Consider the following 6,445-nt stretch of genomic DNA (forward strand, 5'->3'; position numbering starts at 1 on the left):
TCCCTAAGTACTGTACTGTTTTTGACCCGACTATAAATAGGTTTCTTGTATGTGATATTGGATATCTATTGTTAAATACATGAGTTGTATTTATCTTTTGACATGTTTGTATTTGATATAAATGTGTTAATTATTGTTTATTGGATAAATAATGGGGATGATGACAAAGCACATTGGTCGAATGTATGGTTTAATTTTATGTTGGGTTAGGCCTGCATGCCTCTTTATTTTAATTCATTCTTTCATTTTTAGCCGTGAAATAATAAGATTTTTTTTCTCCCTTCTTTTGTACTCCCCTTAACTTTTGATTGGGGTTTTCAATTTCAGTTGTAATGAACATAGTTAGGATTGTGAGGTTTCATTCATTTTGAATAAATGTAAGCTTTCAAGGAGATGAAGTCCTCGGCCCGTTGGACGGAGCTGACGACTGAAGAAGAACAAAGAGGAAGGTCTATTAGAATAATAAAGAGTTACTATTCTGTAATAGTTAGGCCAGACCCTAGATTGACCATAGACTCACTGCGGGCTAAGTAGGTCATTTAGGATTGGGCTTGTGATCATCTAATAGGGGCGTGCTAGGCTTGTTTTTGCATGTGGTGTATGTTTTAATATTTGGAGTACGATTTGTTTGGAATGCATCCATTTATTCTCAATGATTAAAACTGATACATGCAAAATCTTATAATGATGAGGTCTCAGTTACAACAAACTTAACTCTCACTTGGATGGTTCAAGTTAAATATTAGGCCCATAGTGGATTGAAATTCAAAAGGTTTGATTAGATCCAAGCCTTCCATCCACAACAATGTGGTGTGGATGCTACTTTCACCCCTTCGTGATCTCAAGAGTCGTAGCACGTTTGAAATGGAAGAAAGTTACACTATTGTTGTGAACAAATGGAATATACTCTTATTTTCCTGTCTCACGAGTCGTGGGGGCGACAGTTAAGATATTTATTTGGTTGATGGGTCGGGCCTAACACTGAGTAGCGTGATTCACTTGGAGTCCTCAAAATCACGTGAAGAGGCGAGGCAAAATAACTTGTGAATTCTCATTGGATGCGAATGGTACATGTTACCTCTCATAAAGCCTTTTTCCGTGTGCATCGTAAAAGAGGGGTATGGAGAATTGCATTTGTGGACTCCAAGCCCACTAGAAAATAGTTTCCCAAAAGTCCCACTTGAGAGTGGTGGGCTTTTTGAAGAAATAGTCGACGTGTTAATGACTGAAGACCAAGTTTTAAACTTGATATATAATATTACAATATCTATTAAATTTCTCTTTGCATTTGATGTAGACGTCTAAGAATCCACTCACTGCAATTCTTGGTACTAATAAATTTAACGGAACAAACTACAATGATTGGCTGCAAAATCTTAGAATTGTCCTAGATTTTGAGAACCACGTTCTGGATAGGTCTCTTTTCTCGGGCCTTGCCGAAAGGGTCCACATGTGAAGAACGTTTGACATTCGAGAAGTGGTATGAGGACAACCGGAAGGTTCGCAGTATCGTACTGGCATCAATGATCAATGACATCTAGAAACAGCATGATAGGCATGATAAGATCCAATCCATAATGCTCCGCATAAGCCATGTTTATGCGGTTCTGGACCGGCATATTAAATATGCTGTCATTAAAGCATTTTTTGCTGCCAAGATGATTGAAGGGTCTTCTGTATAGGAGCATGGGGTTAAGATGCTATCCCTTGTGGAAAAAAAGCTCAAGGACCTCAAGACTGATCTCGAAAAAGAAACGTACATCAACTTGATCCTTCAATCTCTTCCTCCTTTCTTTGACCCGTTTATTGTGGACTATAACATGAATGGGCTTGACAAAGACCTTCATGAGTTGATAAACATGTTGGTCCATTACGAGGGCAATGATTGAAAAGTCTGCGCCGTCGGTATCGGTAGGGGAGGCTTTGACCTCAGAAGCGAAAGGCAAAGGGGTCAGACCCTGGAAGAGGAAGAACGGTGAGAAAGAATCAGCTACTGCGTTCAGAGTGCTCCTGTTGTCCATTTGGGCATGGGTAGAGAGAAGAGAAAGGCGGTTCAACAATCATGAATTCCAAAAGATGTTTGCATTAATTGCCGTGAAAAGTGACAATAAAAGAGGGGGTGTCCGAAAGTCCTCTATAATCAAGGTATAATTTGTTATTGAGTCTTAATATGACTACTACTACACTTCTTGAGTATTAGATACCAGCCGTAAAGCTCATATCTGCAAATGGTTTGCAGGTGGTGAAAAGGAGTAGAAGGCTGAGACAAACGGTCCTAAAACTTAGAATGGCGGGGTTGTTACTACTGTGGTTAAAGGACTAGATTGACTTAGCTATTAGTGATCATGTTTGGATAAAGTTGATAGGATATAATTATGTAACTTAGCATGATCAAATTATGTTTTTTCATTGTTGGAGAATTTTGATTAGATGATTTTGATCAATGATGGTTATTTCATTTGGCAAAGAATGGTTATTCTTGTCTGCTAGGTTGTTCACGTAATTATTTCAATACTATCTTCTAATTGGATTATGAGTGCTCAAAATAAATGGTAAAATGGATAATCAAGATAAACTCACAGATCTGGCATGCGAAGGTAGGTCACATTTTTTCTAGTTAGAATAAGAAAGTTGGTGAATTCAACGAGTCTAAAAATAGACAAGTTGAATCTACAAGTTTGCAAGTCCTTCCTGAGCAAAATGAGGATCAAGAAGCACTTTGTAGGACAAAGTGTGCTTGCCAATGGTCTATTAGATTGAATCCAATTAAATATCTATGAGTCATCGAATACACAGAGCCAGAAGGGGGTTCACAAATCTAAGGACCTTTGGAAGGTTCAGAGAATTAGACTTGAAGTGGAGAACCAAATTGATTGCAAAATTAAATCCTTCGATTGGATCAAGGTAGTGTGTATTTAGTGGGGATTCTTGAAGTATCTGACGAGAATGGAACTCACTCAGTGGAGTTCTTCTTTGGAGTGCCACTGTCCAAGTTCTATATTGAATTGGATTCAAGTTAGAATATAAAACAATCCAAAAGCACTAAACAATAGTGTTAGTTTAAAGTTATTTTTTTTCTTGTTATTTGTTCTGTCTAGCAATAGAAAAAGAACTATATCTATTCCATTTTATGATGTGGACAACTTAAAGGAATTCTAGTTTGAATTCTCAAGTGAACGGAAAGGGAGAACGTAAAGGGAACAATGCACATTGCTGCTCAAATATAGAAATAAAAAGGTAAAGTTTCGTGTTTTGTTTCTATGCTTTTGTTTCATCCTCTAGCCACTTGTCTAACATGTTTATATGTTGATTATTATGTTTTTGACAAATACCGAACACCCAAAAATTTCAAAGGGAACACCCCTTTGAATCATTTTAATTTTTTTATTTCACATTTTCGCCGCATTCCCAGGCCATACCGATTATTTCAGTGGTATCAGAGCTCGGTTCGGTGTTGTGGCTTTAGGATTAACATGTTATTCTGTGTTGAGCATGAACACCATATTTAATTTGCTTTTAGAAAGCATGCTTTATGGCTTTGTAACATGGTTATATGTTTAAAAAGTATGTATTAATTTTGCTTTTAAATTATGGATATCTATGCATTTTTTAAAATTGAATTTTTTGTAAATGCATGATTTTCTTTTAGTTTTTAATTGCAGAAATTCAAAAAAAAAATTGAAAATTAAAGCAGTACGGCCGTTGTTGTCCTGCCGGCCATCACTGGCCAGCGGGTGAAAGGCACTGAGGTGCGAGTGGATCGGCCCTGGAATGCGTAAGCGGAAGCGGTTAAAATGAAGTGCATAAATTTAGATGAAAACGCAATAAAACCATAGTTTCAAGGGGTGTACCGTTGGAGTTCCCGGGCATTCGATGTAGTTAATAAAATAAACTATAATGAAATTAACTGGGCAAATGGTTGAATGTAAAATGAGAGGAACAAAAATCGTAAATCAAGAATTATCTTTTCTTGATTTATTTCGAACCACCTTCATTGATTCGTTCACCCAAGGCTTCAATGTAGAAACCCTCTAAAGTTGCGCTACCCCACACCGGAATTTGGAATTTCTCAATTCAATTTGCTAGAAAATAATTAAGAAGAAGAACACACCAAGTGTGCACAAGAGGGAGGTTCGGCCGAGTGGAATGATAAGGGGAGTAGGAAATTATTTTCTTGCTTTGTTATATATTCATTAGTTATTCCAAATAACTAATATACGCACACACACACCCACATATATATATACCTTGAATGGATGCATTAAAACATGTCTAGGTTCATTTAGGCATCCATAAGGTAATAAAATCCTTTAATCCAAATAAAGAATGACTAACATGGCACTTTCCAAAAGTAATTTTGTTAGTCAATAATTTCCTTTTTCAATCATTTTCACCAACTTAATTAATGGGCTTTAGCCGACTTTAATTAATTAAAATACCAGGCCAATTAATTAAATCCCACTTGATTAGGTCCATCATATATTTAATCCAATTAAATAAATGAACCCAATAAGCCTTTTATTAAATAATAAGTCCAACTTATTAAATAAGGGCAAGGCCAAGATAAATTAATCCTATTAATTTATTCTTGGGCTCCTCTATCTAATGGATCCCTCTCATTTATAAGTAATCCAATTACTTATGGAATTAATTTTCTATTATATCCTCATCTCATCTCGGTGATTTGTGTGTGACTTTTTATGTTCACCTTTCAGCTAGACTTAGGTTAGTGTCAAATACTATTATTAATTAAATCTAATTTAATTAATAATTCTCGATCAACCGATGATTGAGAAAGCCCGTCACCATAAGTGGTTATCTAGCAACAGTCCATGACACTAGAGACTAGGCGAATATCAATGTGAACTTTTGGGCTCTCGAGTCCATATGGGTACAATCCTTTCGTCTAGCGTATCCTGGCCTTAGTTTAATACATAAAATTGAGTGTTGGCTCCCATCCTGGACTAGGCGTCTATGCTGAATACTTGAAATTGTGTTAGGCCAAATTGCTCAACATAGGAACCTCTTTTCCTATTTGACCAATGACTGTGGCCACAGGTTTATGGAGCGTAAATGCATCTCCAAGTGCATAGGAGATACCTCTGTCACGTTTTGACAGGTGACGGATCATCTTCTTGGAACTCACCATCGTTGCTATATGCTTTGACTGCACTAGATAAGGCTTATAATAATCATATCTGAGACACGATTACTTCTCACACGAATCCAAGATATAGTCATTGCATGCATGTGACTGTCATGATTCCTCATGTTTGAGGTCTACTCCCGTATTATTGGAGCTGGGGACTCAAGTCATACGGACCAAGCCTCTAAGGCTTCCATATGATGATCCTCATGAGTCAGTTTAGTCGATTCGACATATATCCAATTGACCTACTAAAATCGCATAGACATCCCACGTTTGTTGCCGAGAAGCTCATAATTCAGCCGCCCCTCTCACAAGCACACTTGATGTGTTCTTTCTCCTTAATTTTCTTCTAGCAAAGAGAATTGAGGGGTTCCATATTTCGGTGTGGTGTGTACGCGTCTTTAGAGGACTTCTACGTTGAAGTTTCGCGTGAACAGATTAAACGAAGGAGGTTCGAAGTAAATCAAGCAAAGAGGTAATTCTTGATTTATGATTTTTGTACCTCCCATTTTTATTTTTCCATAAGCCCTGTTTAGGTTTATTGTTGTTATAATTAACTACATCAAACGTTTGGGGACTCTAAGGGTACACCCCTTGGAATCATGGTTTTATTACGTTTCGGTTTTAATTTACTTATTTTTATTCTTCAGCTTCCGCTTCCACTTGCGCATTCTCGGACCGACCCACTCGCATTCTTGTTGCTTTTAGTGTTACCAAAACTGCATCAAATGAGTTATCCCTAATGCTTCTAGCCAGGTCCCTCCAATAGAACAACCAGAAAATATGCAGGTATAGAAAAGCTCCAAAGCCATCTGCAACTGCACCAAGTATGTTTGATGAATTTTAACAGTGCCAGAAAGGAGTGAAATTAAGGAGCCAGGTTCTTTTGTTGATGCTGAAGTGGGTAGAAAGTCAGTGGATGAGCAACGAAGTTCAGGATCAACCCCATCCATTTTCAAAGGAGGAAAAAAAATTGTCACTTTGTCAAATCTTAGCAATGCTATAAGTGAACTGCACAAAGGTAAGTAGCAGGCCTAAAACTTGTAATGCATTGGCAGAAACTAGTAATATTTTGGCAGAGACTTGTATTCTTTTTTACAGCAATGTTTTCGCAGAAAGTAGTAATATTTTTTTATTTCTCAAATTGTAATCTTTTCGCACAAACTTTTTATAGTTTCAGTTAGAGTTTGGAAATGCCATTACATGTCTAGTTTGGAAATGCAATTATATGTACAGTTTGGAAATGTTGCAATTAGATGTTCAGTTTGGAAATGTTGCAATTAGATGTTCCACAAC

The sequence above is a fragment of the Sesamum indicum genome, linkage group LG11 (assembly GCF_026168435.1).
Source record: "Sesamum indicum cultivar Baizhima isolate 11 linkage group LG11, ASM2616843v1, whole genome shotgun sequence".
Lineage (NCBI taxonomy): Eukaryota > Viridiplantae > Streptophyta > Magnoliopsida > Lamiales > Pedaliaceae > Sesamum > Sesamum indicum.